The sequence below is a fragment of the Micropterus salmoides genome, unplaced genomic scaffold, assembly GCF_014851395.1.
Source record: "Micropterus salmoides isolate LMB-PRFRI ecotype aquatic unplaced genomic scaffold, ASM1485139v1 Ms_hic_scaffold_17, whole genome shotgun sequence".
Classification (NCBI taxonomy): Eukaryota; Metazoa; Chordata; class Actinopteri; order Centrarchiformes; family Centrarchidae; genus Micropterus; species Micropterus salmoides.
In genome coordinates this window covers 10,422,547-10,433,382 of record NW_024040817.1, presented here as the reverse complement: position 1 = coordinate 10,433,382, position 10,836 = coordinate 10,422,547, and positions in this window count along the sequence as shown.

The following is a 10,836-nucleotide window of genomic DNA, read 5'->3' as shown; positions in this document are numbered from 1 at the left end:
GTGAATTATTTGAGACTCTTTTTCTCCTTTTTGAGACCACCCACACTTAGCAGGATTGGGCTTTAGTCAAAAGGGTAGGAGGGAAGAGATTCAAAACGACAAATCCAAAGCTCCTGAAATGAAATATCTTTTAAGGAGGTTAAGATTTTTGGTCTGCCCCAAAGTGGCCAAAATGTAATCAAGCAACATTGCTTGATCATTTAATTTATCTAACAACATCCCTACTTACTACTCATGACTGTAGATAGTGTGTATGATTCGATTATAAATTTTTCTTATTTTTAAACTTATATTCCACAGAGATAAAAAATCATTTTAATGTAGAGTTTTATTCAGCTCCTTTGGCATCGAACTTTGACAGTATGGAAATTTGCTGATAGTATGTAAATATGTCAGACCAGAGCTCCCATTTCCTCCATCACTTTATATTAGATATAACAATAACACTCATTTTCAAACGGATACCCTCGCTACATTTACACATTACAGTTACCTTAAGAGAATAAATACCAATAAATGTAAATTCTGCTGTCATATCTATCACCCAATATAAACTCAGCCTGTGAACAGTTTCAGTTAACCGCTAATTTATGGCCATCACCAGGACTAAACTGCCTTAGTGGAATTTCAAAAAGCTCCATACAATTTATCTGGAGTGTAAATAATGTTTTGAGCCCTCGCCTCCTGTGCGGCTCCAGACCTTAGAAACAAGAAAGACAGCCCACAGAGAGTCTTAACCAGTTATTACTATACACAGATCTTGGTCTCACTTAATATAATGCTACTGTACTGTACTTGTATCAGAAATCAGAATCAGAATGAGAAATACTTTATTGATCCCCGAGGGGAAATTCTGTATAGCGCCTTTCTAGTCTTTCCGACCACTCAAAGCGCTTTTACACTACATCACATAAACCCCATTCACACACATCCATGCACTAAGGCAGAGGCTAAGGTATATATCTGCCATCACAAACAAAAATACACATTCAATACACATTCACACATCGATCATTATCTTGCACAAGGATACTTTGATAAGCAGACTCGAACGACCTTCAGATAAGTGGACGACCGCTCTACCCCCTGAGCCACAGCAGTGGGTTAGATTAAAGAATAAATGTATTTAGTCCACAATGGCATATTTAGAGGGCCAGTTCACAGAAATAACCCCCGGTGGTATTTAGCCATGCAGATAGTTTCAGATTCTTATTCTGAGGCTGAGATATCTCTTTAGATATGACTCATTAGCCCAAAACAAAGGAGGTGAATATAATTTTGTTTGTAGTCCTTGAAGCATCGCAGTGACATTTGAACTAGCCTACGAAGAGCCTACAGCCATGCTAAGGCATGCGGCACAGTGAAGCTAGCTGGACAGCAGTTATTTGAGCTAAATGCTAACAGCAGAATATTGATATACAATGACAATGCTAACATGCTAATGTTTCGGGGGTGAAGTTTACCATGTTTGACATCTTAGCTTAGCATATTTGCATACAGCTCATAAACATATTAGGATAGTAAAGTGCTGATTAGCACTAAACACAAAGCTAAACCTGATGAGGATTTGTTTAGTATTCAATCAACCACAGAATCAACAACAAACTTTAACGTCACTAAGTGTCAGTTGTAGATCTCGTGCTGTGTTTGATGCTCTGTTGACGATTGTATGTTGTTCCTCAAATGTAAGTCGCTTTTGATAAAAGCGTCTGCCAAATGTGTAATTGTAAATGTAAAAGAAACGTCAGAGGATCACCTGAGTCATTCAAACTTCTAGATAACTTGAGCAAAGCAAATTTCATGGCAATCCATTCAAAAGTTATCAAATATTTCACTCAAAACCAAAAACGTCAACCTCATGGTAATGCTATGGAAAAAACAAGGTATCACCTCTTCTGAGAACTGTAAAAAACAAACAAAAAAGAAGAGATAATTCAATCTTGACCTCAAGTCAAGAAATTAGTAGGGCAAAAAATTTAACTGCCCTGTTTTTCCAGAAAATTGTTAAAAAGTTGTTACTGTACTTCCAGGTACTGCTGGCTAATCTACAGAACACTCTTGATAAGTCAGATATTAACAATTTCTTTAGTAGAAAGCAGTTCAATTGATATCAGTATTGATACAGTAGATGGAAAATGTCTTGTAATTTGGGTGAACTGACCCTTTATAAAAGCAGAGCTACAGGACACAAATAAACTCTTATCCAACGAAGGTTAAAATTAAGGGCAATTGGACTTGGTAGAAGCTACTGGAAGACGTTTCATCCCTTATCCAAAGGACTTCTTCAGTTCTGACTGACTGGCAGGGAAACTCAGCTATTTAACCTCAGTGGGGTCGTTATCCCAGGTCATCGATACCGCTGGGTCGTTAGTGTTCCTTGTTGCTGTGACGACAGTCGTTACAGTCGTTAAGACTACCTGTGGCCAACGACCATCGTTGGTATCTTCACCTGAGGCCAATAGGTTACGTTTGTTGAGTTTCCTGGGAAGTGATGAAAGGACAGCATTGTAAGTGGGGGATAAGTGGTGGCGTAGACCCCCTCCCCTGTTCAATGACGGCTTCTCAACCCTGGTGTAGATGGCTTCCTTAACACCTCTTTCAAACCATCCATCTTCTCTGTATAAATGTGCACCTGGTGGTCCTCAAACGAGTGTCCTCTGTCCTTCAGATGTAAGTAGACTGCAGAGTCTTGACCTGAGGAGTTGGCCCTTCTGTGTTGAGCCATGCGTTTGTGTAGTGGTTGTTTAGTCTCCCCAATATACAGGTCTGTGCATTCCTGACTGCATTGGACCGCATACACTAGATTGCTTTTCTTGTGTTTGGGTGTGCGGTCTTTGGGGTGTACCAGCATCTGTATTAGTGTGTTCTTGGGTTTAAAAAACACAGGGATGTTATGTTTGTTGAAAATCCTCCTGAGTTTCTCTGATACTCCAGACACGTATGGAATCACAATGTTGTTGCGTTTGACCTTCTTTTTCTCCTCCCCTGTAGTTTTGTTCTTCTTGGATCTTGTGGCTGTTTTCACAAAGGTCCATTTAGGGTATCCACAGGCTGTAAGTGCCCCCTTCAGGTGGTTCTGTTCCTTCTCTCTGGCTTGGGCGCTTGTTGGTTTGTTTTCCGCTCTGTGATGCAGTGTTCTCATGACCCCTAGCTTGTGCTCCAGTGGGTGGTGTGAATCGAAGAGTAGGTATTGGTCTGTGTGTGTGGGTTTTCTGTAAACACCAATCTGCAGGCTCCTGTCCTCTTCAATGTGTACAGCGCAGTCCAGGAAGGCCAAACTGTTGTTGTGAACATCTTCTCGTGTGAACCTGATGTTACTGTCCACAGAGTTGATGTGTTCTGTGAAGGCTTGCACTTCCTGGCTTTTGATTTTGACCCAGGTGTCGTCCACATATCTGTACCAGTGGCTCGGTGCTGTTCCTCTGAAAGAGTTGAGGGCTTTATTCTCCACTTCTTCCATGTAGATGTTGGCCACAATCGGGGATACTGGTGAGCCCATGGCACAGCCATGCTTCTGTCTGTAGAATCCACCGTTGTACTGGAAATAGGTGGTGTTTAGACAGAGGTCGAGTAATTTGCAGATTTGGTAAGGGCTGAGGCTAGTTTCTTCACACGAGAAGATGTTCACAACAACAGTTTGGCCTTCCTGGACTGCGCTGTACACATTGAAGAGGACAGGAGCCTGCAGATTGGTGTTTACAGAAAACCCACACACACAGACCAATACCTACTCTTCGATTCCCACCACCCACTGGAGCACAAGCTAGGGGTCATGAGAACACTGCACCACAGAGCGGAAAACATACCAACAAGCGCCCAAGCCAGAGAGAAGGAACAGAACCACCTGAAGGGGGCACTTACAGCCTGTGGATACCCTAAATGGACCTTTGTGAAAACAGCCACAAGATCCAAGAAGAACAAAACTACAGGGGAGGATGAAAAAGAAGGTCAAACGCAACAACATTGTGATTCCATACGTGTCTGGAGTATCAGAGAAACTCAGGAGGATTTTCAACAAACATAACATCCCTGTGTTTTTTAAACCCAAGAACACACTAAGACAGATGCTGGTACACCCCAAAGACCGCACACCCAAACACAAGAAAAGCAATCTAGTGTATGCGGTCCAATGCAGTGAAGAATGCACAGACCTGTATATTGGGGAGACTAAACAACCACTACACAAACGCATGGCTCAACACAGAAGGGCCAACTCCTCAGGTCAAGACTCTGCAGTCTACTTACATCTGAAGGACAGAGGACACTCGTTTGAGGACCACCAGGTGCACATTTTAGACAGAGAAGATGGATGGTTTGAAAGAGGTGTCAAGGAAGCCATCTACACCCGGGTTGAGAAGCCGTCATTGAACAGGGGAGGGGGTCTACGCCACCACTTATCCCCCACTTACAATGCTGTCCTTTCATCATTTCCCAGGAAACTCAACAAACGTAACCTATTGGCCTCAGGTGAAGATACCAACGATGGTCGTTGGCCACAGGTAGTCTTAACGACTGTAACGACTGTCGTCACAGAAACAAGGAACACTAACGAACCAGCGGTATCGATGACCTGGGATAACGACCCCACTGAGGTTAAATAGCTGAGTTTCCCTGCCAGTCAGTCAGAACTGAAGAAGTCCTTTGGATAAGGGACGAAACGTCTTCCAGTAGCTTCTACCAAGTCCAGTTGCCCTTAATTTTAACCTTCGTTGGATAACTATGACCTGGATGACTGAGAATCTTCATAGACAAATAAACTCTTGTATCTGCAAACATCGGCTGCACTTGAAGTGAAATGTGGGAACAGTAAGATAGGTGTTTGGATTGACCTGCAGGAAAACTATTTTGTGCAAAATCAATCAATATGTGTTTTCAAGCACTTACCACCTGTAATGATCTGTTTTGTGAGACTTTGGCATTGATCTGGATCCTGAGTGGGTTGTAAGAAAAAGACAGATGACACTGTTATTTGACGCATAAACATAAAAAAATAACCTATAATCAATTAACACAAAAACACATCATATTACATATAACCCAACTCTGATGAGGCCCTAATGTGCTGAGGCTTATAATTAAATTTTCATATGAATTGTTTATATTTTGATGATCTCTGTTGGTGGCGGGCAAAATGTAAAACTGATTCAAAACTGACTCTGTTACCTTTTTTACGACTGTTACCATTAACACTACTATAAATATCTGTACCATTTTTCATTTAGTCTATAGCAACATCACCTTTACTGTCTGTACCTCTGTGTGTATATTGTGTAGGCTGCTCGCTCGCTCTCTCTCTCTCTCTCTCTCTCTCTCTCTCACCCCAACCGGTCGAGGCAGATGGCCGCCCACCCTGAGCCATGGTTCTGCTCGAGGTTTCTGCCTCTCTTTTCCGCCTAGTGCTTGCTCTTGGTGGGAACTGTTGGGCTTCTGTAAATAGCATCATAGAGTACGGTCTAGATCTGCTCTTTTATGAAAAGCGCTGTGAGATAACTGTTGTTGTGATTTGGCGCTATATAAATAAAATTGAATTGAATTGAATTGAATTGAACCTTCTAAACAACAGAGATGGATGTCAAGGCGTGACAAGGAGGGAAGTCACCTGTAAGGGAAAGTGGAAAAAGGTGAAGGATAATTAGTTTTTTTTTATTAGCTTAGCACAAAGACTGGAAACAGCTAGCTTGAGCAGTGGAGTGCTTGGATGGAGCATTGATCGTGCCTTCTTGAAAATTGAGGGTTCAACTGGCATCGGGTTTGGGAGTTGAGTTTCAGTCCATTTTCAACCTGAAAAGGTACAACTATCTCATCCTTAATGATAGCAGCCCATACCAGTACCCCTCCTCCACCTTGCTGGCGCCTGAGTCAAAGTGGGGCCCTGTGTCCATCAGTGATCCAGCCACGGGCCATCAAGAGTCACTCATTTCATCTGGCCATAAAAAAATCTGTCTTCAGGTATTTATTCGCCCAATCTTGCAAATCTTATGCAGTGGTGGTTGTGTTTCAGCCTTCCTGACCTTATCCATGTCTCTGGGCACCTTGTACTTCTGGACACTCCAGGTAGGTTGCAGTCGTGTAATATGGTGCCACCATAATGGGTTCCTGTTTGCTTCAAGGTTAATTTTACTCAAGTCTTTTACTTTGCGCCTTTTCTTCTCCATGTGCTTTTTACACCTCAATGCGCAACAAAACATTTGATAGTCCAGTGGTTCACGCCTCTAAAGTTTAGCTATATCAAGAGTATTGCATCCGTCTGAATGGCATTTTACAATTTTTGACTTTTCAGTGTCATTTGTCAGGTCTTTTTTGGCCTATTTTACCTGAAGCTGCCTAATAATCATGCACATATAAAGGTGTCATTCACTTTGCCACACCCTCCCTCATTACACAAATACATATCACCTATCATATCACAAAATGATTTACTCCAATGAGCATTAAAGTTTATATGGTTTGGAGCTGGAAAATGTGCATATAAATAATTATTTATTCAGAATTATTTACTTGTCCAATAATAACCATGTTTGTGGGTATGTCATGACAATCCGACTTATGCTTATCGAGCTACATCAGTCTAGACCAAAGCGGTGAAATGACTGACCAACACTGAAATCCTGAGAGTCGTGCTGTTAGCATGGTTAAAAATCTGCCTCACATCTTCTGTAATTATCAGGTTATATATAATTTGTTCAAGCCGTGGAAAATCTGAAGTTAAAAAACATTTTGTGATTTTACCATGGGTGCTGGAATATTTCTTGGCCAGGAGCAGTGACTTCCTGGCATCTCTGCTGGTTGCCTTATAACTTCACAATGATATCAAGACTCCAGGAAGTCACCACAAATTTGTAAGAAAATAAATTAACTTATTTCTTACAATAACAATAATTTTTCACAACATCACACACAACTATTTTGTGCATTCACCAAATACCTCCTACATTCCTACATTGTCTCAATTTGAGGGTTTTCCAAATTCAACCTGAACTTAATCTGGCACTCAAACCATTTTGATTAAGAAAACTACCTAAAGAAACTCAAACTTCATTAAAACAAAAAACATTTGAAAAGATATGGCTGTGCCACCAACAATTTTTAATTGACAGGTGATTTCTGGCAATTGCAGAGCAGAGACACCACAGCAATTATCCATTAGCAACAAGGAAACAAAAAACCTGTAGATTACCACTTGAAATTACGTACTTGTGTGACAGGCTTATAATTAGCAGACAGTCTGAGAGATTCAGGCCTTGAATTATATGAATCACATTTCTGCCCCTCTTGAAGTTAAATAACAGTGCGTCTTTGCTATAATAATTAAATTGTCTGAATTTAGCTGAATCAAGGGTCACAACAGACAAGGTGCAAAAGAAGGAACTGACGAAGTGAGAGAAATACAGTACAAGATGACATGATACGATCAGAAAAAAAAAGAAAATGAGGGAGGATAAGCAGAGAGGAACATTGTTCTGGTAGATGCAGAGAGGTAGAGATAAGACACTTTCTGGATTAATAACTCTTTTTTAAATTATTGTGTTTCAGCACAATAAAAAGAGGTTGTTCAGTGTTAATGGGACTGTAATGTTCGTTATGACACCGCGGACAAAGACAACAACAAAGACAAAGGGTAGTGTAATTGCAGCTCTCCTGAAGGGAGCAGCCTCCTCTTTTATGAATAATTACACATGGAAGAAAACGCAACGTGTTGAGTGGCTCTTCAAAGAAAAATCACTTTTTCTCCGATTGTGACTACTACAGTTTTTCATATCATACAGCTCCAGCTAATGAAACCAAGTGCTGCAGCTTTTTTCTCAAATAACTTGGCCTTCTTAAAAAAAGAAATTAACTATTGTTTGACTAGCGGCTGAACGGTTTTGGTCTTTTCATGAAATTAGCTAACAATAAGAAAAAGATATAGCTCATCATCAGCCTAAAAATTTAAAGCTGCTCCAATCAATATCTTATATTATACAATGGCTCAAATGAGTATGTGTAATGTGAAAGGAATTGCTAACATCTTTCAGTATGAAAGTTTTTTATTTTAACTTTATGTTTTCACACCAGTTTAAAGGAATAGCTTGACATTTTGAGAATAAATCCTATTTTGTTACTTGCTGAAAGTAAGGTGAGAAGATCAATATCGCTCTTAATAAATATAAAGCTACTGCAAGCAGCCGGTTAGCTTAGCTTAGCATAAAGCCTGGAAACAGGGGAAACAGCAAGTCTGGCTCTGTCTGAAAGTAATAACTTGCATCTATAAACCTCACTTGCAAACTTGCAGTTTATCTCATTTTTTAATCTTAACAAAACCGTAAGTGTAAAAATGACATGTTGTAAACTGGAATTTCCAGTAATTAACTGTAAACAATATATCATTTGAAAATATTGTCAACATAAATCTGTTGACAGTTATTTGATCGTTGTTTCAAAATGAAGTCACTTTCCGTGGTGTTGTAACATTCGCTGCCCATGGAGCAACGACTGTGCGTGACATCAATAACTTTTAATTACATTCCCTCCATCTCCTGATCCCATCAGGGAGGAGCTCTATTCATTAGTAAAGAATGTGCAATCAAGTCAATAATTTACTTACATGATACCCCTACTAAAGAAAATATACGTGTTTGTTTACTTTAATCGCTTAATCATTTAAAAGATGCCAATTACACCTGCAGAGAAAAATAGTCTCATCACGAGGAGATGAGCTGCAATCACAAACCAATTGTTTTTCATGGCCACTCAGTTCTCCGCTCAGTTAAGATAACACAGTGACGCTCGTATCTACTGGTCCTGCAAATATATACTAATACTTAAACTAAAGTATCACGTTATCATGAGAAATACTTATTAATATTCTAACAATAAATTAAGTAAAATGAATGTTTTTCTTACTTCTTTCTTCTTTCTTACCTTGTGTATTGATAATGACTTAATGTATTTACTCCACCTTGAGTGTGTTAAATTTCACACTAGGAACCTGATTTTCATCATATTTGGGATAATATGTTCATGTGGAACTCAGAGAAACATGGTTTATATTTCAGCTCTCTGTTCACAAATTGAACCCACTCTGGTTTCTAGCTGCCTCGACTCTGCTGCATTTTGCCAGATTTGGCTTCTCTCTTATTTTTTTTAACACGTTTTTAAAGATAGCAACAAAAGCACAGTTTATCCTTTGCTTCCTCCACCATTACTGCTGTCAGAATTTCATTTTCACGTCAGCATGTAGATCATAATCAAATTGTTTACTACGTAACTTAAGTTATGGAAACATGCTTTCAGTGAGACTAATAAAGGATAAAGATACAAGAGGTTTACATGCGACCCACCCTTTTCTCTCTTGATACTGGTTCTGAGAACTGAGGGTATTTGTTGATACCAGCCCTCTCTGATCAGTGAGTTCAGGTTGCTCCCATCTGGTCGTAGATATAACCCTCCAAGGTGCAGGACCAATAGGTTTTAAAAAACTCAATGTCCCTGCTGCTATCAGCGTTCTGAACAGAATTGAGAAATTTCTTTCATATTTTTTGTTAATAGTTTGTGTTGATCTGGCTGTGTAACACATTACCTTACCTCTTTTCACCAAATGTAACATCTGGATACCTTATTGTGTGGAACTCATTCATAGTAATCCGAATGAATGTACATGACAATAAAAACATTGACAAAGAAACTGTCCATATTTTGTGTGGATCCATCACGTCTTGCTTCTTTCTCCAAACGGGTCAATCAGCTCCCACTGATCATACATGCGTCTGTTTTCCCACCTGGGCTACTGTAATGCTCTTTATGTCGACATCTGTCAGAGCTCCCTTCACGGACTCAAACAATACTTCCCGAAATTTAACAGGCACCAACAGAAACAAACATATTCCTCCTGTGTCAGCCAACTTACTTATTGGCTGCCTGTTTGGTTCCATGTTGATTGAAGCATTAAATGGCCTCGTTCCAAATTATATGACTCCCTATGTGCTTGGCCATTCCCTGAGATCATATTAAGATCGCGGCCTGTGACCAAATGTGACTAGGCCTTTGCTGTTAAGAGCCCACTCTGCCTATTGGGATCAGACAGGCCACATTTAATCTTTTAAATTAAAACTTTCTTTTATAGGAAAGTGTTGATGGAAATATGTTGTTGGGATTTATCATTTCACTCTTGCCAATTTACATTTCTTTATTTCATCTTTGGTATTTTGTGATTCCTGTGTTGTTTTTATACTTTCTCTTGTTGTTTTTATTTGTAAAGCACTTGTTAAGAAAATTGCTATATAAATTAAGTTCATTATTATCATCATCATGATGCTGTAATTGGTGCTATGAAATCAAATCACTGAACTAATGTGTTTACATTACAAGTGGATCAATACAGAATACTGGAGCTGATGCTGATGTTGATATTTGGGAGTAAAACATTTATTTTAGTGATAAGAATAAACATATATAGAATATATAGAGTTGTTGAGTTTGTAAAGCACTGGGTGGTTTAGAACAAACGTACATTTCTGATCTGCTGCCCAGAAGGTCACAAATAAACACAGAGAAGCAGTATTCAGTTTCTACGCACCACAAAGAAACTCCAAAAAACTTTAGGTCTGTGTCAGCATTTTATTAAGTTAAAATCATATCATATCATATATATATATATATATATATATATGCCCTTATGTATTACTTATTTGTTTGTTTTATATCTCAATGAATTCTTCTTATGGAAAGCACTCTGAATTACCTCTTGGTCATGTGAAGATATAACATGTAAAGTTCCTGTGATGCAAACGCAGCTTAATAAATATTCCACAGATGTTTCTTTTTAGTTACTGCATTTTTATGAATCACTGAGATTTG